Source organism: Schistocerca serialis, chromosome 4 (assembly GCF_023864345.2).
Source record: "Schistocerca serialis cubense isolate TAMUIC-IGC-003099 chromosome 4, iqSchSeri2.2, whole genome shotgun sequence".
Lineage (NCBI taxonomy): Eukaryota > Metazoa > Arthropoda > Insecta > Orthoptera > Acrididae > Schistocerca > Schistocerca serialis.
Window position 1 is genome coordinate 274512408 of NC_064641.1, and position 23337 is coordinate 274535744.

General features: G+C 42.7%; 1 protein-coding gene across 2 annotated transcripts in view; it reads right to left on the reverse strand.

The window, feature by feature from the left end:
- Positions 1–23337, reverse strand: part of LOC126473837 (ATP-dependent translocase ABCB1-like) — a 675020-nt gene that overhangs the window by 173026 nt on the left and 478657 nt on the right. Inside the window, exon 1 of one of the 2 annotated variants that reach the window (XM_050101163.1) lies at positions 12574–12688. The exons of the other annotated variant lie outside the window; for it this stretch is intronic. The gene's annotated coding sequence lies outside the window, so the exon portion shown is untranslated. Of the gene's footprint in view, positions 1–12573; positions 12689–23337 lie in introns of those variants that run through there. 2 annotated transcript variants of the gene reach the window in all.

The window sequence follows — 23337 nt, forward strand, 5'->3', positions numbered from 1 at the left end:
AACATTACAAAACTGTGTTGTTCAAAATAGATTGCATTTCAGTGTACGGTTTTGATTTTTCACATTACACACTCTGCTTGTCCTCTTCAACTGATCACAAGAATCATGTTCATTCGACGACCGTGATTAACGTTTGTTACTTTACCACAAAAGTTACCCCATAACAAATGTAGTAATTACCAGAGATAAGTAAATTACTACCGTTACTTGCTAGGGAAATCGTATTGCTGCAGGTGTCGGATACTATTCAGGCTATTATCTAACCGTGGCTATATACAGTTTACATTTACATTTATAACCTTGAATCACTGTGAAGTGCATGAGAAAAGTTAGTTTTTATTGTACCACATGTTAACGTTTCTTCATATTCCGTTCACGGATAAAACGTGGGAAGAATGACTGCTTGTAAGCCTCTGTGAGAGATGTTAGTTATCTGTTTTATCTGCTCGATCTCGACAGGATACGTAGGCAAAGAACTTGAGAATGCATTTAAGGCAACCAAGGTAGCCCCACCAATGGCAGATGCTTATTACGAAACACAAATAGTTTTAAATCACGTACTTCGTACGCATTGGTCATTCCACATCTCTGATCTAAAAATATGATGGGATCCTCCGTCAACTTTTCAATGATGGCCCTAGTATTTTGGGTATATGGTGGTATTGCAAAATTAGAATCAAATACACTGGAATGTATCTAATAGTTGTGTATAATCTACACTCAGACATTGTTACCTATCTATCACTACTTTCCATGATACCAAACGACCACAGATAGGAAATCCTGAAGAAAGGTCGCAAGAATCGCTAACTTAATAAGTTATACGTTATCAAACTGCGTCGTTGTAATTAAGTATGTTGATCACGAAATTCATAGCCACTGTCCTTCAGTGAACATCCAAGAGTCATGATGCATGTGGTAGCACGCAACTGCCAGATGCCTCGACTGGCTGTTCTTCCTGACGACTGACATTATGTAGGCGGGCCTGCCGCTCCACACAAGCTTTGTGTGTGCAGTACAGCAGCGTGATCATACTGAGACGAGGGCCGTGTAGATACGCACGTAACCTATATGCAGCAGATAGCAGTGTTGAACAACCTGCTGCAAATAGGTAACATTCAAATGCCAGAATAATCTATGTTATAGACAGTTTAAGACAGGTCCTTCGAACCACACAGCAACGAAGTGAGACGCGGGTTTAGGGGGAAGGAAGGGGGGGAGGGGGGAGAGACCCTGGTTAAGGAATTCGGAACATACCTAAAACGTTACGAGGTTTCCACTTGTTTATACGACGAGAAAGTGTTAAAAATGGTGTGCCACCTATCAGAAGCGTTGAAATTCTGAAAATAGATTCGACAAGACTATACTGATGACACCTCGTACCAGCAAAACATTGTATCTACTCACAATGCGAATTTTTCAAGCGCTGATTGTTTCAACTACACACGATACACACGACATTTCAACCGAAAGACCTCAGGCCATTGAAGAATGGAACTATTGCGTAGTAATGTCAGCGAAGAAACAGCCGGACATCATATTTACATTTTCAACTCTATCTTACATCGCTATAAAAATTTCTAAAAATTGTTGAAAGACATCGATTTGACGCAAATGCAAATAATTATGTTTCCTCCTTTTTTGATGGATATCACTGTCGCCTTTGACCCTTAAAATTAGTATGTAGTGCTCTTACAAACCTCAAAATTTAAAAATCATCAGATAATGTATTATATGTCATCGTCACATTGTGCATCTTTAATGGCTATTCAACTAATATTTCTGGCATCTTTCGTATAAATAACAAAAGAATTGTTATGCATGTTTAACGTTTGAAAGCAAGTTGTACTAATGTCCACTGAAGTGGGCAAATACGTTTTGCAAGCACGATGGCTTCACTGTTCATGGCAGTAGACAAGACAGACCTCACATACTTCTTGTGACAGTATAATCGCCAGTCGTAGACACGTGTCACGGCTTCCAGTGTTTTCGAATCCAAACATACTGAATGATTCTTTATCGGGCCACACGACGAGGTACATATGCATCAGTTTGTGAAGGCAAACAGGTATTTCTCGAGTGAACACACTGTTCAGCAGAAGAGTGTAAACCTGTCCGCAGAAAGGAGGAAATATTCTTTCAAACATTTACTTTTTCGGTAAAAGTATTATTGTGATAGTTACCCTTTCGTTTGTATTAATAGTCTAGGAAAAGTGTCGTCCTGGACAAAATGACAACACCGTCGCTTTTACGGCCGACGAACAGAGATCTGGGGTTGGAAGCCAGGTACATCCCGCTGTTATTACGAGAAAGCAAATTCGCTTCAACAAAAACTAATTGGACAAACTACCTTCTCTGCTGCTCATGCTATTTCACTGGCAGTGTTCCTTCTGTTACGACGGTATCATAAACTTTAACATCAGTAACCTTGCAACTGCCTCCTTCAGTTTCGGATGCGACGCTTCTTGTAATGGAATTTTAATATTCGTTATCCATCAAAGAAGTTTAGTTCCCTAATCATCACAGATTTGGCAAATACTGTCGAAGAAGAAGAAGGATTACGTGCTAATTTTAAATCATGAAAGTAAAACGTTTGTTGCATAGTTTTGAAGATTCGATGTCAAATCTTTCGGATTTCAATGAAGATAACACTGGTAAAGATGTTGAAACTCAATACGTCACGGTGTGAACTCCCCATTTTACAAACGGTCGTCTTTTAATAGGAGCGCTTAGTTTTTTATAACATCTTGAAGATGCATTTTGTCGTCTTTGTCATCGGCATTCCGCTCTTCTGACAACCTAAACCTCTGTAACGCTTACAGTAAGCGTTCTTTGTCCTCGAATGCCGCGCCTGTTACCAAGTGCTACGCTTATACCACACAATAACAACGCGAGCCGCCAGTTTGCACACGAGCGCGTAGCCGCATTGTAACATGACCCAGCATATTGACTTTTGCTGATTAATAACCTTGCTGCTTGCTGTCTTGGATAGCAATTGTTCTTCATTGTGTTCCGCGCACTCACTGTGTAAAAAGGAGGCAGTTACTCAGAAAATGATTTCAAGTGAGACTATAAAATGCGCTGTTTAGTACTTTAGACAACATTACAGGGGTTCTTTTATTTTGCATGCAAGTTACAAACCTGCGAATACCGTGCAGTGTGGATGTAGGACATAGTTAAGGCAAAGAACTGATAATGATTTGAATAGTAACCCGTTTCCACAGTGAGACTGTTTCCGTCAGTAAGACACGTCTATAGCATAGTTACTGGTCGAAGAAGCGGCAGTAACTTTCTTTGCTCTGCGTAAACGTCAACTGGTTGTTAATACTGACAGTAACCAGGAAGATAACATCTTCATACGCCGATCTGATCCAACCACAGACGGTTTACCAAATTTTGCTCTAGTGACAAACTATCATGGCCTCAGTGATTTGCTCATTGCTGGACGTGCCTGATTATCGTTTGAAAACTGAAGTTCCTTTATTATTACAGGTTAGATTTGAACTTTTCCAAGTATACGATACCCATGTCAGGAAACATCAAGCATATGCAGAAAAGAGCAGTACGAATGGTCACTGGCGAAAGAATGTAAAAGAAATATGGAAAAATCTCAGCCGGCAGACACTCGCAGAAAGACGATGTACACCTCGTGAAAAGCTGCTTGGAAAGCTGTAAGTACAGTCTTTCGTCTCCACGACTAGTCGTTGAAGATGGAGCATAACTCGTCACAAGAAGCTGCGAATATGTGTGTGTGTGTGTGTGTGTGTGTGTGTGTGTGTGTGTGTGTGTGTGAATTCCTAAGGGACCGAACTGCTGAGGTTATCGGTTCCTAGACTTACACAATACTTAAACTAACCTAAACTAAGAGCCACACACACACCAATGTCCGAGGGAGTTCTCGAACCTCCGGCAGGAGGGGCCGCGCGATCCGTGACATGAAGCCTGCGAATATGCATTTAATTTATGCTTAGTAGAAGACAGCATCCAGAAACCCGAATAACTGTACAGAAAAGAGTTTTCCTACAAGCCTGTTACTCACTGTTGGAAACTACGAGAAAGTGGATCTTTCAAACGACTGTGATCAGTCCAAGACTTTCGACGAGTAATTGTTCACAGCCTCTAATCTGTGGTGATGATTTTGAATAAACACTCGTTAATTTACCAGCGAAATTCCGAGCGAGGTAGCGCGTGGTTATCACACTGGACTCGCACTCGAGAGGACGACGGTTCACACCCGCGTCCGGCCATCTTGATTTATGTTTTCCGTGAGTTCCCTAAATCGCTTATGGAAAATGACGATATAGTTCCGTCGAGAGGGAATGGTCGCTTTCCCTATCCATCCTTCCCTAACACGAGCTTGTGCTCCGTCTCTAATGACCACGTTGCCGACAGGACGTTAAACAATAACCTCCTCCTTCTCCAGTGAAATCAACACTCCAAAAACTCCAGTGTGGAGAGTAAAGAGGGAGCAGCAATTACACTGGTTTCATAAACAACGTGTGCAAGTAATGAAGCAAAATAATTTTGAAATTGAGTTCAGTCCCGTCAATGGGTCTTCTAGCACAGTACTGCAGTACTGAAATACGATTTGTATTGTTGGCGCATGCGACCTGTTTCGAGCATGGTGGTTTCTTCGGTTAGAGCAATAACTTTATCTGGACTATTGAGAATTAATTCTCCACCTCAAGCTCACTTCACCAGCAACGATGCTCTTGGTATTTACGGGATGTAACTGTACAATATCAACTGACTGTTATTTGCTGCCACACAAACTGAATGGTGCACTTTTATTCCAGAGCTCCTGATACAATTGCTCTAGGTAGTACCTTTTGTTGGCTTTGAGAACATGTGGTACTATTTAGAGAGTTATTGACGTGTAAGTAAGGCTCTAGACCTGTAAACTCTGAATACGAAATTCACTGTGGAAAATGTCATCTGCACATTAGATTTAAATTTTGGGTTAAGTTTAACTGAAAAATTTTAGAAAATAGGTGCATTGAGACTGGTGATAGGAATTTTGTGCAGATTATACGAGCTTAGGTTTCTATAATAAGTGGTAAGTTTTTTACGTCAGTTACATATTTATATAATTTCAAATCGGCGCCCGTCCTTTGCAGAGTGCAACTTCATTCTGAAATACATAATTAAATATTTATCTATAATAGTGAATCCCTTATTTCAAAGTTCTCAGTTAGGACTTGGATTCGGAAGTGTTGGATTATCGTATACACGATGGCGAGGAGAAAATTTCTCGAGATAGTGTAGAGATGATATTGATGAACCTTTCTATCCATTAGGTTGATTGGTATACATTCTGTAATAGCGAAGATCAAGTGTCAAATGTATGTGTGGATTAATGATGTTAATGTGGGTGTTTAAAATGATGGATTACCAATGAATTTTAGATTTTCGATGGTTTATCGAAAATAGAAATTCATGCAAAGATGATGAACTTTTATATGAAGACTCTACTTTCAACGATTAAGACACTCGTTGTGGGTTGAAAGGCACCATAATTCACTTGAAGGGCGTCCCAAAAGTGCAACCATAGAAAAGCAGCAGAGAATGTTTACAAAATAAAACTGATAATTGACGAGCAGCGGACGCCAAAGGTCTATAAGAAAAGAATAATACAGTACTTGAAGATCTATTTTCGAAACAGGTGTTTGTGACCATCTATGCAGAATTGGTTAAATACTGACAGAAAATGCGACTGTAAGTGAACAAAGTGTTTGACATGCCAATTTTCTACCACATACGAGATGTGGGTGCATCTACTCCTTCGACTTTAAGATCGGACTAAGTTCAGATCTCCCATTGCGCTGTCCGATCACAAGCTTTTAAGAGGGTGCCGTCGTCTGTACCTGTCGTAAATATGACATGACACCTTCGTTCGGTTACAACAACGGGGTCGAGAATCTAGTATGTTCGAAACTAGAAGGGTTAGCTGTGGTATTCCACGGTCGCGCTGCACTCTCGGCTTTGAAGACGACGTCCTTCGTCACGCAGGAGAGAACCAGCTGACAAGTACTCGGAACATTGTCCACGCCACGTGCTCCTACGGCACGAATGTCACAGCTTAATGTCACCACTGCATAGCAGGAGATTTGGAAGTGATTCGATCCTCAGGCTGATTTTAGATCCAAATTCTACATTTCCGGACATGGGTTTCGTATCGAAACTTCATCTATTAAGTCCACTGTATAATCCATTTTTTTTTTTTTTTTTTTTTTTTTTGGTCGTCAGTCTACTGACTGGTTTGATGCGGCCCGCCACAAATTCTTTTCCTGTGCTAACCTCTTCATCTCAGAGTAGCATTTGAACCTACGTCCTCAATTATTTGCTTGACGTATTCCAATCTCTGTCTTCCTCTACAGTTTTTGCCCTCTACAGCTCCCTCTAGTACCATGGAAGTCATTCCCTCATGTCTTAGCAGATGTCCTATCATCCTATCCCTTCTCCTTATAAGTGTTTTCCACATATTCCTTTCCTCTCCGATTCTGCGTAGAACCTCCCCATTCCTTATCAGTCCACCTAATTTTCAACATTCGTCTATAGCACCACATCTCAAATGCTTCGATTCTCTTCTGTTCCGGTTTTCCCACAGTCCATGTTTCACTACCATATAATGCTGTACTCCAGACGTACATTCTTCCTCAAATTAAGGTCGGTATTTCATATTAGTAGACTTCTCTTGGCCAGAAATGCCTTTTTTGCCATAGCGAATCTGCTTTTGATGTCCTCGTTGCTCCGTCCGTCATTGGTTATTTTACTGCCTAGGTAGCAGGATTCCTTAACTTCATTGACTTCGTGACCATCAATCCTGATGTTAAGTTTCTCGCTGTTCTCATTTCTACTACTTCTCATTACCTTCGTCTTTCTCCGATTTACTCTCAAACCATACTGTGTACTCATTAGACTGTTCATTCCGTTCAGCAGATCATTTAATTCTTCTTCACTTTCACTCAGGATAGCAATGTCATCAGCGAATCGTATCATTGATATCCTTCCACCTTGTATTTTAATTCCAGTCCTGAACCTCTCTTTTATTTCCATCATTGTGTGTGTATAATCCATAGAAGCCTGTAATAGGATTTTTAAATCACGTCATATCCTATTCGAGAAGTGCTGATACAGTTTCTAGCATGGCTTAATTTGTGCCGGAACGGTGTTCTGCCACATCCGGAGCAGTATTTTTTTGAGCCACTGGAACAAGTCGACACCGGAGGTTTAAAATACTACATCACAACGTAATTATAATATGCCCATGCGCCAGCAATAGTGAACGTGACAACGGGGGACCAACGGGCAGGGGCGAGCGGCAAGGTAGGCTACTCTCTCTCTCTCTCTCTCTCTCTCTCTCTCTCTCTCTCTCTGGGTGCGCGCGAGTGTGTGTGTGTGTGTGTGTGTGTGTATACAGTATACCCAACACACGTTGAGCTTCCTTCTGAAGCTGTGAACGATACATACCACCTTGTGTTTACGAATGCGAACAATCTCAGCAATCTAGAAGCATGGCGACTTCTCGTGATGCGTGTGTCAATGTCCAGTACGCCTTAGATAAGTTCGTACCGACTAAGGTCCAAAGCAAGGGGAAAGATCCACCGTGGTATAACAATCATGTACGAAAGGTACTACGGAAACAAAGAAAGCTTCATCATAGGTTTAAGAGTAGTCGAATCATAGCTGATAAGGAAAAGCTGAACGAAGCGAAAAAGAGCGTAAAGAGAGCAATGAGAGAAGCATTCAACGAATTCGAACATAAAACATTGGCAAACAATCTTAACAAGAACCCTAAAAAGTTTTGGTCATATGTAAAATCGGTAAGCGGATCTAAATCCCCTATTCAGTCACTCGTTGACCACGATGGCACCGAAACAGAGGACGACCGAAGAAAGGCAGAAATACTGAATTCAGTGTTCCGAAACTGTTTCACTGCGGAAAATCGTAACACGGTCCCTGACTTCAGCCGTCGCACGGACGCCAAAATGGAAAATATTGAAATAAACGATATCGGAATTGAAAAACAACTGCTATCACTTAGTAGCGGAAAAGCATCCGGACCAGACGAGATACCCTTAAGATTCTACAGTGATTATGCTAAAGAACTTGCCCCCTTTCTATCAGCAATTTATCGTAGATCGCTGGAAGAACGTAAAGTACCTAGCGACTGGAAGAAAGCGCAGGTCGTTCCCATTTTCAAGAAGGGTCATAAATCAGATGCGAATAATTATAGGCCTATTTCGCTTACGTCAATCTGTTGTAGAATAATGGAACATGTTTTGTGTTCTCGTATTATGACGTTCTTAGATAATACAAATCTCCTTCATCATAACCAACATGTGAAACTCAGCTCGCCCTATTTGCCCAAGAAATTCACAGTGCCGTAGACACTGGCGAGCAGATTGATGCCGTATTCCTGGACTTCAGGAAGGCATTTGATACGGTTCCGCACTTACGTTTAGTGAAAAAAATACGAGCTTACGGAATATCGGACCAGGTTTGTGATTGGATTCAGGATTTCCTAGAAGAAAGAACACAACATGTCATTCTTAACGGTTCAAAATCTGCAGATGTAGAGGTAATTTCGGGAGTACCGCAGGGAAGCGTGATAGGACCTTTATTGTTTACAATATACATAAATGACTTAGTTGACAACATCGGTAGCTCCGTGAGGCTATTTGCAGATGACACGGTTGTCTACAAGAAAGTAGCAACATCAGAAGACTCGTATGTACTCCAGGAGGACCTGCAGAGGATTAATGCATGGTGCGACAGCTGGCAGCTTTCCCTAAACGTAGATAAATGTAATATAATGCGCATACATAGGGGCAGAAATCCATTCCAGTACGATTATGCCATAGGTGGTAAATCATTGGAAGCGGTAACGACCGTAAAATACTTAGGAGTTACTATCCGGAGCGATCTGAAGTGGAATGATCACATAAAACAAATAGTGGGAAAAGCAGGCGCCAGATTGAGATTCATAGGAAGAATTCTAAGAAAATGTGACTCATCGACGAAAGAAGTAGCTTACAAAACGCTTGTTCGTCCGATTCTTGAGTATTGCTCATCAGTATGGGACCCTTACCAGGTTGGATTAATAGAAGAGATAGACATGATCCAGCGAAAAGCAGCGCGATTCGTCATGGGGACATTTAGTCAGCGCGAGAGCGTTACGGAGATGCTGAACAAGCTCCAGTGGCGGACACTTCAAGAAAGGCGTTACGCAATACGGAGAGGTTTATTATCGAAATTACGAGAGAGCACATTCCGGGAAGAGATGGGCAACATATTACTACCGCCCACATATATCTCGCGTAATGATCACAACGAAAAGATCCGAGAAATTAGAGCAAATACGGAGACTTACAAGCAGTCGTACTTCCCACGCACAATTCGTGAATGGAACAGGGAAGGGGGGATCAGATAGTGGTACAATAAGTACCCTCCGCCACACACCGTAAGGTGGCTCGCGGAGTATAGATGTAGATGTAGATGGCGACTTCTCGTGATGCGTGTGTCAATGACAAATAAGTAACTTGACGAATGTTTGAACATTAGCGTCTGTATAACTTGCGTTCACGAAATATTGTTTCTTCCGTCTTGTAATACTCACATCAAAAAAGTTTTCCATCACCCAGGTTCCCAGAACTCCTGAAGATACACGTTGACTGTGATTAGTTTATCACAGACAGTCTCTCTGACCGTTCAGAGATGTAACCAAACCCGCCCAAAGATGTAAACAACTATCATGAGCAGCGCCTATTAGACGGAGGAGGTCTGACAGTCGATCAGTTCTAGTCATTCCACCGGGAAGGAGGTACACGGCTCGTGTTGCCTGTATTTCAACCTTGCCTAGACGGTCAATACCGCGGTTCGATCGCGTCCGCATTGTTGCTTTGTGCCAGGAAGGGCTCTCAACAAGCGAAGTGTCCAGGCGTCTCGGAGTGAACCAAAGCGATGTTGTTCGGACATGGAGGAGATACAGAGAGACAGGAACTGTTGATGAGATGCTTCGCTCAGGCGGCCCAAGGGCTACTGCTGCAGTGGATGACTGCTACTTACGGATTATGGCTCGGAGGAATCCTGACAGCAACGCCACCATATTGAATAATGCTTTTCGTGCAGCCACAAGACGTTATGTTACGACTCAAACTGTGCCCAGTAGGCTGCATGAGGCGCAACTTCACTCCCGACGTCCATGGTGAGGTCCATCTTCGCAACCACGACACCATGCAGCGAGGTACAGATGGGCCCAACAATAAGCCGAATGGACCGCTCAGGATTGGCATCAGTTCTCTTCGATGATGAGTGTCGTGTATGCCTTCAACCAGACAATCGTCGGAGACGTGTCTGGAGGCAACCAGTCAGACTGAACGCCTTAGACACACTGTTCAGTGACTGCAGCAAGGTGGACGTTCCGTGCTGTTTTGGGGTGGCATTATGTGGGGCCGACGTACGACGCTGGTGGTCATGAAAGGCGCCGAACGGCTGTACGAAACGTGAATGCCATCCTCCGACCGATAGTGCAAACATATCGCAGCATATTGGGAAGGCATTCATCTTCATGGACGGCAATTCGCGCCTCCATCGTGCATATCTTGTGAATGACTTCCTTCAGGATAACGACATTGCTCGACTAGAGTGGCCAGCATATTATCGGGAACCAAGATGATGAAAAGCTTTTTTGATGTATGAATTTGCCGTAGCTGCTGATCAACTACGCCCACGCTCACACGCATTGCAAAAAGTGAACTATCTTTCGAGCCGATGTCGGTACGTAAACATCCTTCCCCACGTCCCTTTGTCCATGGCGCTCGAGTTTCTCTTCTCCTTGCCTACTCTGCAACCTTGTTAAACATAGGTTACTGCCAGCGCAATTGAACGTTGCGGCTGCATAGGTTGAAAATATGATCATAGTCGTGAAGATTACCGACTTGTGTTGATATGTAATCGATCAGAACTAGGGAGTAAAATAGTTGCTTTAATAGCTAAAAAGAAATATTTGATATACTTTAGATAATTCTCATAATTAATTATGTGGCTGTCAATCATTAGTTCGCTAGCCTATTACTGTTGCCAAGTATAGCTCACTGAAGCTCATTAAATGCTGACTAAGATTATTAAAGTTCATTTAAGTCTGTTGTATAGGTCTGTTCAAATTCCAAATACCAAAGAGAGAAAAAAGGATTTAAAGAAACAGATCTTTTTTGAAAGTAGTTTGTATTTATTATACATGCTGCTGGGTGTCTCTCTAGGCCTGAAACTATTAACAAGACGGTCATCGTAGAATTCTGATGGTGGAACTTGAAAATGGATTCAGCGAAGTACAGCAGACAGATTGGAGCCTAACATAGAACGCAACACTCTTCATGGACTAATGATGATTGGTCTGCATTGGAGAAAGTTCTTGTTTTACTTAATGACTTTAACGGAGAAAATTCTTCCATATATAAAACTGTACCTCGAGCAGGCTCGAACTTATGATCATACCTCACAGATTCCAACTGTCTGAATGCTATCTATCTGTAGTGGTAATTATCTCGGTAGGTTTCGTCGGAGAAAAGTATTTTACCATGTTAAATGACTTGGATTTATTCATAGAAAACCGTTGCTAGATAACTGAACACTTTTACACCTACAGAACTCCGAAGTCCAAGAAAGAACAAAAGTATAATCATAAGTAATTTTTCTCGTTACATAAAATTAATAACAAATTAATACATGCACATCGCGTCATTATATTTAATCCATTACAGGAGCAAAGTGACACTGCTACAGAGACAGACGGTAGCACTTGTTGCATACATTAATTCTTGCGTTTTTATTGATTTGATAAGAAATAAATTTAAAAACCTTAATTTCATAGCAATATTTTGAAATAAAATTTCTTATAGTAAGTTTTACAACAAGTTTTCAGAAATCGAAACTGGTGATTTTATGGCTGGGAGAAGGGGGGAGGGGAGGGGTTGTAGCTTTAAGAGGTGTGCTCCCGCATCTAAAATTTTGGAATTTAAGGTTTTCGGCAGTCACAGTTATGGGATGTACAGCAGCTGTCTCAACGAAAGGATGCATCAGAGGGTATTTCCCCACGAGCTGAGCTAACCTTGCAAGTAGTATGTGTCTCTGCCGGTCGCTCCGACGCCTTTGTTCCTTAACCTCCCACGGCCTCCTTCCACAACCCACTTCTTATGCGGTGCCACGTGGTCGCTAGCGCGGGAAAATAAACTACACCGATAGCACAGTATCGAAAACTTCACTGGAGGCAACAACAGCTGCTCAGCTTATAAGGCACGAAATGCACACTGCATAGCACGTGGCACAGACGCAAACCCGCTCCGAAAGTAGCCGTTACCGCTACGCCGGTTGGTTGCAAAACAGACTCGCAAGCTCTCACATCTCCGAAGCGTCACTCACCGCACACCGCACTACGACTGCTGCAGCACCACGTGCTCGGCCGAGCCACAGTAGACAGAAGTAGCCTCTCGCTGAGTTTGAGGCCGGCGACAAGACAAAAGCGAAAATTCGCTCTCCCGGCGCAATCACTGCGGTTCTGTGCACGCAACTCACCGTCGAGAATAGGAAGCGCAGCGCAGGCCACGAGATTCCGCGTCCGACGGTGACAGCCGGCGTTTGCGCGGAGGCGGTGGACGCCACGCAGCCGAGTCGAGCGGGCTGGCGGCTGGCGGCCGGCGGACTCGATAGTAACTCCCGCCTCTTCCCCCACACTGCGGCCCGTTCCCCCACCACCGCGTCCCGCGCTGCACTTTGCAGCACGCGTGCGGGACATTTCTCGCGGGATACAATCCGCTTACGCTTACTCAAGATGTCGCAATCTACGCGTCCGGCGCCGGCTCGCAAATAGATACCGTATTTGCCGAAGATTAAACCGAGCGAGATTCACAAACTCTTACGTCTTTACTGGCAGCATCTGATCTTACTGCTAGATTGCGCAATGCGTCACGTGAATGAGCTACAAGAGGCACTCGCGTGTGACTAAGAGCGGTATCGTACTAGTTACGACGTTCGAGGCGTTCTCGGGACAAAAATGAAAGTAAAAGTGAGTGCATGTGCTCCAAAGCTTTAACGTGGTTACGCAACAGAACCTTGCACAGTGCTACCATGACAACATTCGTAAGCACATAATGTATTAAAAAGGCTGTAAGCAGTCACAGAACGTTCATTCAAATACTTCACAGTTTAGTGGAACGTGCAGGGCCTGCAGCTGCCATCTTCACTTGTAACTACATGATTAGTCTGCAGTTCACACTTAGTGTTTGGCAGAGGGTGCATAGGACCACTTACAGAAGATATCTGTACGGTTTCCACCCCCGAATAGCACGTGGGAAAACGAGCACCTAAGTGTCCTCACTCTCTGAATCTGAAACTGGTTTTAGTAATTTTGTGGGAAGACTGCAACATAGAAAGAACTTTTAACGTAAAGTAGACATGCTGTGTTGTGGGGCAATCGGTATGATTGAAAGTAATCAGACTTCGTACCCGGGTCCGCAGCTCATGGTCGCGCGGTAGCGTTCTCGCTTCCCACGCCCGGGTTCCCGGGTTCGATTCCCGGCGGGGTCAGGGATTTTCTCTGCCTCGTGATGACTGAGTGTTGTGTGCTGTCCTTAGGTTAGTTAGGTTTAAGTAGTTTTAAGTTCTAGGGGACTGATGATCTCAGAAGTTAAGTCCCATAGTGCTCAGAGCCATTTGAACCTTGGTTTGATGTACAATTCAGTTGGCAAGATATATGGAGACTCACGGAGCAAATATTGCCGAGCAATAAGGAAGAGACCCTCTCATTGTGGCACTGCCTGCTGTGAGGTTGTCAGCGCGGTGTTTCACCACTGCTGGAGGAACATGCAAGGCTGGTTGTGCGTGAAGCAATCACTACTTTTACGATACTGCTGAGACATGCCTCGCCCGGTTCGACCTGTGCGTTTCCTTAATTCCAGGCGCCCGCTAATGCGCTCTAAAAGTTTGCATTTCTCTGAAAAGCAACCCCTTGATTTCGAGGACGCAAGTAAGGTTTGTTTGAAAGAGTTGTGTTAACAAATATGACAGGAAAACTATTACCTGCTAATGACACACCTTGTGCATCAGGAGGGCGACTGAAAATCAGTGTCCCCGATGTGCAGAGATCAATCTTCATTGGGATGTATGTATTACATTTCACAAAATGGACAGCGTCGGCATTCAAGAAATGTTCAAAACAAACCATTCACTTGTACTTTGAACACCGAATGAAAAACGGCGCCCCACAGTGATCACAAAGGCTCGAAACAGGCCATAGCTAAAATTTTTGAATCGATTTCATCAGCATAAGAAGTCAACATCGTTCTGCCAACGCCCTTGTCAGAGAGTACTAGTCTCCCGTTCAGATCTCCGAGAGTACCAAAGGGAGGTGGCCTTGAGAATAAGATTGAAGGAAAACGTTCTACGAGTCGGGGAGTGGAATGTCAAAAGTCTGAATGTGATAGGGAAGCTAGAAAATCTGAAAAGGGAAATGCTACGGTTCAATCTAAATATAGAGGGGGCCAGTGAAATGAAATGGGAAGAAGAAAAGGATTTCTGGTAAGATGAGTATAGGCTAATATCAGCAGCATCAGAAAATAATATAACGGGAGAAGGATTTGTTTTGAATAGGAACGTAGGACAGAGAGAGAGTTACTGGAAACATTTCAGTAATAGTGCTGTTTTCATCAGAATCAACAGCAAACCAACAGTGTCAATACATGACAATTCTGGTATACAAGGCGAACTCGCAAGCCGAAGGAGAATAGCTAGAGACCGAATATAAAACTACTGAACGGGTAACTCAGAATGTAAAAGGAGATGAAAATACAACAGTCATGGGGGACTGAAATGTGGTTGTAGGTAACGTAGTTGAGGAAAGTTTCGTGTCAGAACATGAGCTTGCTACTAGGAATGAGAGAGGAGAAAGACTGATTGAGTTCTTCAATAAATTTCAGCTAGTAATAGAGAATCCTCTGTTCAAGAATCACAGAAGGAGGAGGGGAGGAGGTACACTTGGAAAAGGCTAGGAGATACAGAAAAATTTCAGATTACATCATGGTCATGGAAAGATTTGAATAGCAGATACTGGAATGTAACGCATTAGCAAGACTCACATCACAACTTAGTAGTAAGGCTGAAGTTTAAGAGAGTAGCCAGTAATTAGTGTCCAAAGAAGTGGGATAGTTAGTGCTTAGATATACCGTTGAAGTTCTATAAGGCTACAGATAGGCGGAAAGCGGAAAGAGTACACTGAAGGCCTCTATGAGGGGAAGACTTGTCTGATGACGTGATGGGAGAAGAAAAGGATTCGATACAGAAAGGGTAGCGCATCCAGTGCTAGAATCAGAATTTAAAAGAGCTTTGGAAGCATTTAAAATCAAATAACGCAGAAGAGATAGATAACATTCCATTGTTGTTGTTGTGGTCTTCAGTCCAGAGACTGGTTTGATGCAGCTCTCCATGCTACTCTACCCTGTGCAAGCTTCTTCATCTCCAAGTAACTACTGCAGCCTACATCCTTCTGGATCTGCTTAGTGTATTCATCTCTTGGTCTCCCTCTACGATTTTGACCCTCCACGCTGCCCTCCGACACTAAACTGGTGATCCCGTAATGCCTTAGAACATGTCCTACCAACAGATCCCTTCTTCTGGTCAAGCTGCGCCACAAACTCCTTTTCTCCCCATTTCTATTCAATACCTCCTCCTTAGTTATGTGGTCTACCCATCTAATATTCACCATTCTTCTGTACCACCACATTTCGAAAGCTTCTATTCTCTTCTTGTCAAAACTATTTATTGTCTATGTTTCACTTCCATACATGGCTACACTCCATACAAATACTTCCAGAAACGACTTCCTGACGCTTAAATCTATACTAGATGTTAACAAATTTCTCTTCTTCAGAAACGCTTCCCTTGCCATTGCCAGTCTACATTTTATATCCACTCTACTTCGACCATCATCAGTTATTTTGCTCCCCAAATAGCAAAACTCCTTTACTACTTTAAGTGTCTCATTTCCTAATCTAATTCCCTCAGCATCTCCGGACTTAATTCGACTACATTCCATTATCCTTGTTTTGCTTTTGTTGATCTTCGTCTCATATCCTCCTTTCAAGACACTGTCCATTCCGTTCAACTGCTCTTTCGGGACCTTTGCTGCCTCCAACAGAATTACAATATCACCGGGAAACCTCATAGTTTTTATTTCTTCTCCAAGAATTTTAATTCCTACTCCAGATATTTCTTTGGTTTCCTTTACTGCTTGCTCAATATACAGATTGAATAACATCGGGGAGAGGCTACAACCCTGTCTCACTCCCTTCCCAACCACTGCTCCCTTGCATGCCCCTCGACATTTACAACTGCCATCCGGTTTTTGTAAAAATTGTAAATAACCTTTACCTCCATATATTTTACCCGCACCATCTTCAGAATTTGAAAGGGAGTATTGCAGTCAGCATTGTCAAAAGCTTTCTGTAAATCTACAAATGCTAGAAACGTAGGTTTGCCTTTCCTTAATCATTCTCCTAAGGTAAGTCGTTGAGTCGGTATTGCCTCACGTGTTCCAGCATTTCTACGGAATACAAACTGTTCTTCCCCGCAATACTTGAGTATTGCTCATCAGTGTGGGATCCGTACCAGATCGGTCTGACGGAGGAGATAGAGAAGATCCAAAGAAGAGCGGCGCGTTTCGTCACAGGGTTATTTGGTAACCGTGATAGCGTTACGGAGATGTTTAATAAACTCAAGTGGCAGACTCTGCAAGAGAGGCGCTCTGCATCGCGGTGTAGCTTGCTGTCCAGGTTTCGAGAGGGTGCGATTCTGGATGAGGTATCGAATATATTGCTTCCCCCTACTTATACCTCCCGAGGAGATCACGAATGTAAAATTAGAGAGATTAGAGCGCGCACGGAGGCTTTCAGACAGTCGTTCTTCCCCCGAACCATACGCGACTGGAACAGGAAAGGGAGGTAATGACAGTGGCACGTAAAGTGCCCTCCGCCACACACCGTTGGGTGGCTTGCGGAGTATAAATGTAGATGTAGATGTAGATGTAGTCGACTTCTACCAGTTTTTCCATTTGTCTGTAAAGAATTCGTGTTAGTGTTTGCAGCCGTGAATTATTAAACTAATAGTTAGGTAATTTTCATAGCTGTCAACACCTCCTTTCTTTGGGATTGGGTTTATTATATTCTTCTTGATGTCTGAGGGTATTTCGCCTGTCTCATACATCTTGCGAACCATATGGTAAAGTTTTGTCAGGGCTGGCTCTCCCAAGGCTATCTGTAGTTCTAATGGAATGTTGTCTACTGCCAGGACCTTGTTTCGACTTAGGTCTTTCAGTGCTTCTTTCAAATTCTTCACGCAGTATCGTATCTCCCATTTCATCTTCATCTACGTCCTCTAACATTTCCATAATATAGCCATCAAGTACATCGCCCTCGTATAGACCCTCTATATACTCTATACATACTATATACCATCTTTCTGCTTTCTCTTCCTTCCTTGGAACTGGTTTCCCATCTGAGCTCTTGATGTTCATACAAGTGGTTCTCTTTTCTGCATAGGTCTTTTTAATTTTTCTCTAGGCAGTACCTATCTTACCCCTAGTGAGATATGCCTCTACATCCTTACATTTCTCCTCTAGCCATCCCTGCTTAGCCTTTTTGCACTTCCTGTCGATCTCATTTTTGAGACGTTTGTTTCCTTTTTGCCTGCTTCATTTACTGAATTTTTATATTTTCTCCTTTCATCAATTAAATTCAATGCCTCTTCTGTTACCCAAGGATTTCTACTAGCCCTCGTATTTTTACCTACTTGACCCTCTGCCGCCTTCACTACTTCGTCTGTCAGACCTACCCATTCTTTTTCTACCGTATTTCTTTCCCCCATTCCTGTCAATTGTTACCTTATGCTCTGCCTGAAACTCTGTACAACCTCTGGTTTAGTCAGTTTATCCAGGTCCCATCTCCTTATATTCCCACCTTTTTGCAGTTTCTTCAGTTTTAATCTACAGTTAATAACCAATAGATTGTGGTCAGAGTCCACATCTGCCCCTGGAAATGTCTTATTATTTATAACCTGGTTCCTGAATCTCTATCTTTTCATTATATAATCTATTTGAAAGCTTCCACGGTCTCCAGGCCTCTTCTACGTATACAACCTTCTTTCATGATTGTTAAACCAAATGTTAGCTCCGTGCCAAATTGTACAAGGCGGCTTCCTCTTTCATTCCTTACCCGCCATCCCATATTCACCTACTACTTTTCCTGGTCTTCCTTTTCCTACTATCGAATTTCATTCCCCCATGACTATTAATATTTTCGTCTCCCTTCTCCATCTGAAAAATTTCTTTTGTCTCATCATACATTTCTTCAATCTCTTTGTCATCTGGGGAGCTAGTTGGCATATAAACTTGTACTATTGTGGTAGGCGTGGGCTTCGTGCCTATCGTGGCTACAATAATGCGTTCACTACTCTGTTCGTAGTAGCTTATCCCCGTTCCTATTTTTTTATTCATTATTATACCTACTCCTGCACTACCTTATTTGATATTGTATTTATAACCATGTATTCACCTGACCAGAAATCTTGTTCCTCCTGCCACCGAACTTCACTAATTCCTACTGTATCTAATTTTAACCCATCCATCTCACTTTTTAAATTTTCTATCCTACCTACCGGATTAAGGAATCTGACATTCCACGCTCCGGTCCGTAGAACGCCAGTTTTGTTTATCCTGATAACGACGTCCTCCTGAGTAGTCCCCGCCCGGAGATCTGAATGGGGGACTATTTTAGCTCCGGAATATTTTACACAAGAGGACGCCATCATCGTTTAACCATACAGTAAAGCTGCATGCTATCAGGAAATTTACGGCTGTAGTATCCCCTTGCTTTCAGCCGTTCGCAGTACCAACACAGCAAGGTCGTTTTGGTTAATTTACAAGGCCAGATCAGTCAGTCACACAGACTGTTGCCCCTGCAACTACTGAAAGGGCTGCGGCCCCTATTCAGGAACAAAACGCACGTCTGGTCTCTGAACAGATAACCCTCCTTCGTGGTTGTACCAACCATACGGCTATATGTACCACTGAGACACGGAAGGCTCCCCACCAACGGCAAGGTCCATGGTTCATTAGAATTCCTAAAATCATTGGGGGAAGTGGCAACACAGCGACTAGTCAGATTGCTGCGTAGAGCGTAAGAATCTGACGATATAGCGTTTGACTTTGGGCAAAACATCGTCCAGACAATTCCGATTATTGCAAGAACCGACAAGAGCGAGAATTATCAAACAATTAGCGTATTACAACAGCGTAGCTCGTTCATCCAAGTTGCTGACAAGACTAATATACAGAAGAAATGAAAAGAAAATTGAAGATGAGGATCAGTTTGATTGTAGGGAAGCTAAATGCACCAGAGAGGTTCTGACATTACGGTTGATAATGGAAGCAAAACTGAACAAAAGTGAATACACATTCACACTCTATATCATCCTGGAAAAAGCGTTGTACAATGTAAAATGGTGCAAGATGTTCGAAATTCTGAGAAAAATAGGGCCAGGTTATAGGGAACAGTGGGTAATATAGAAGATGTACAACTACAAAACAGGGAATAATGAGACTAGGAGACGAGGAACGAAGTGCTCGGATTAAAAAGGGTATAATACAGGGATGTAGTCTTTTACCTCTACTGTTCAATTTGTACATTGAAAAGCAAAGACGGAAATAAAAGAAAGGTTCAAGAGTGGAATTAAAATTCAAGGTGAAAGAATGTCAAAGATGAGATTCGCTTATGACATTGTTATCCTCAAGAAGAAGTGAAGAATGACAGAACCTGTTGAATGTAATGAACAGTCTCATGAATAAGAATACGGACTGAGAGTAAATCGAAGAAAGACGAAAGTAATGAGAAGTAGCAGGAATAAGAGCAGCCAGAAACTTAACATCATAATTGGTGATCACGAGATAGATGAAGTTAAGAGATTCTGCTACGTAGGTAGCAAAATAACCCATGAAGGTCGGAGCAAGGTCATAAAAATGAGACAGTAATATAAAAAAGGGCATTCCTTGCCATGAGAAGTCTACTACTACCAAAAATAGGCATTAATCTGAGAAATAAATTTCTCGGAACGTACGTCTGGTGCAGAGTATTGTATGGTAGTGACACATGGACTATGGAAAAACCAGAAGAAAAGAAAATCGAAGCATTTGAGATGTTGTGCGACAGAAGAATATTGAAATTTGGATGGACCGATAAGGTAACGAATGAGGAGATTCTCCGTAAAGTCGGGGAGGAAGGGAATATACGGAAGAAGAAGAGACAGGGTGGTAAGAATCCGTTAAGACATCAGGGTATAACTTCTATGCACTAGAGAAAAACAGAGACTGGAACACATCTAGCAAAGAAATTGAGGACGTAGGTTGCACAAGCGCTACTATGAGATGAAGAGGTTGGCACAGGAGAGGATGGTCGCATCAAAGAAGTTGGAAGACGGATGACTAAACATATATATAAAAAACAGTTGAGCTACGCTCCGTAGCCGCATGTTGTGCTCCCAACTGGTTACTTCCAGACCCGCCCCCTGTTTCCATTAGCGACCAACGTTGCTGTTGCATGGCAGACAATAGGTGGGGCGTCGAATGCCGTGAACAGTAATGGCCTCTTGCTACCTCGCACTCAAAGGGTCCTTTGAGACACTGTATGGACATTGGGCAACATCCAGTGTTGGCTACAGACCATCGCCAGCTATTTGGTGTTAATAATAAAAAGACAATAAGGCACTATCGTAAGTGCCTGTCTGTCAGTGCTACGTTTGTCTTAAACTGGTACCTTAAACTTCAGAAAGTGGTCGTTTAATCTTCGTTAACATAAACAGCGTATTATTGTTTTCTTCTTAAACGTAGCGTGTGATGGAGAGACGTTGTCTTAGAATTTTGTAAACGATAATTTGATCTAATCTAGCTGTGGTTCACAAGAGACCATTATTTGAAAATAATTGTAACTGACATTAATTATATCCATACCGTTGATGTACACAATTCTTTAGTTTGATATTAACCGTAAGGTCAGTATTCAAGTGCAAATGTTTATAATCAACAAATGCAATTAATAAAGTTGAATATTGTTCGCTGCGTAAAATAGCTGGAGAGTGGGACATCAACCATTACATTTCTACACACCATATAAAACCATTAAGTCTACGTAGTCGGCAGCTGTGCAAATTCCAACTTCATTGGCATCTGTTGTTTGCAAGGTACGAATAAATAAAGCTAGTTTCCCTTCACAAAACTCTTTTTTTTAGCTTTGAATATTCTTTAGTATCCTGCAACGGGCAGATGGTAGCAATATTAGCCTGTAATTCCGCGGGTACGATATATTGTTCTTTTCGTAAACGGTAGTGGCCTGTGCTCTTTTCGAGTCAAATTGGACTGTTCGCATTGCAAGCGACTCTCGATAAACATAAACCAAGAAAGGAGGCAGTGCCGGGGCGATTCAGTAGAAAATCTAACTTAAAATTCCGCAAGGGTTTTGTGTGCCTTGTCCGCTTTAAGAAATTTTTCAGTACCAGGGGTGCTAATATCGATATGTGTCATTTGTGAGTGTACGCGGCGGTCAAACGTAGTATCATCTTGCGTGAAGAGATTTTCAGAAACGTGATGCGTGTGCTGTCTTCAGTTTCGACCCTAAACAGATCCTCGAAAAACTGAAAAGAATGTTTGGATCCATTCATAATTCGAGTAGAACTCCCTACCATTTTCCCGAGGATACGATTGAGAAGTATTGTCGGCTTCTCGCACGTCATTACAGAATTTTATTTTACCGACTTGTCACATTACCCATTGGCAAGTGGCTTTGTCTTAAGTTGTGGAGAGGCAACGGTGTGCCACAGATGTGGACTACAAGTGTCGATACGACGTACTTTTGCTGAGTGTGTGTTGTATGACGACCTGAGGGGTAATCTGAGTCTCTCACACGTCTCTGTTTTAATTGATAACGAGGCGAGTGTGGTTCGTGTTTCAAGATTTTATGTGCTGTTCAGAATTCCTCTTAAATGTTGGGTGTGAGATATTAAAAATGGCTCTAAGCACTATGGGACATAACATGCGAGGTCATCTGTCCCCTAGACTTAGAACTACTTAAACCTAACTAACCTAAGGACATCACACATATCCATGCTCGAGGCAGGATTCGAACCTGCGAGCGTAGCAGCAGCACGGTTCCAGAGTGAAGCACCTAGAACCACTCGGTCGCAACGGCTGGCGTGTGATATTAATATGTCACTCAGTGGCTCCGTCATCCCTTATTTCTAAATAGTCATCCAGCGACATTCAACTGTCCCTTTTTTAACCGTTCTTTTATTGGTATTTTATCCATGAGTTTATCCAGCTATCTTGCTGTTCCGTCTGAATTTTGTTGAGGTTTTTCCCATGCTCGCCTTATCAATATTGTCGTTTCAGTTCTTGTGTGTGACTGCAATTTGGTCTCACCAAGCTTGTCTGTACATCATTCATGCAAGGGCGCTGATAACCTTACTGCTTAGCGCCCAGGGGCACAAACCATCATCATCATTCCATAATGAGATTTTCACTCTGCACCGGAGTGTGCGCTGATATGAAACATACTGGCAGATTAAAACTGTGTGCCGGACCGAGACTCGAACTCGGGATCTTTGCCTTTCGCGGCCAAGTGCTCTACCAACTGAGCTACCCAAGCACGACTCACGCCCCGTCCTCACAGCTTTACTTCTGCCCGTATCTCGTCTCCTACCTTCCAAACTTTACAGAAGATCTCCTGCGAGCCTTGCAGCCATGTCTCCGCAATATCCTTTCTTTCAGGAGTGCTAGTTCTGCAAGGTTCACAGGAGAGCTTCTGTAAAGTTTCGAAGGTAGGAGACGAGATACTGGCAGAAGTAAAACTGTGAGGACGGGGCGTGAGTCGTGCTTGGGTAGTTCAGTTGGTAGAGCACTTGCCCGCGAAAGGCAAAGGTCCCGAGTTCGAGTCTCGGTCCGGTACACAGTTTTAATCTGCCAGAAAGTTTCATCATCATTATCATCATCATCACCATCCTTACCTTGTTAAAGATGCCCTAAACTTTTCTCTACTAGCAGCGAGAATAGTTGTCTCGGTTATTACAACGTTCTACGAATCTTACCTTTAACCAAGGTGAGTCTTTGGTTTTAATTATTTGTAACGAACTTATCCACACTACAGTTTAGAAAGAGATGAACTTTAATCTCAATTTTTTCCCACTTGTATTAGATCTGATCTCAGTTCCTCTTTTAAATTACCTGTTCAGCCAAACACAAATACT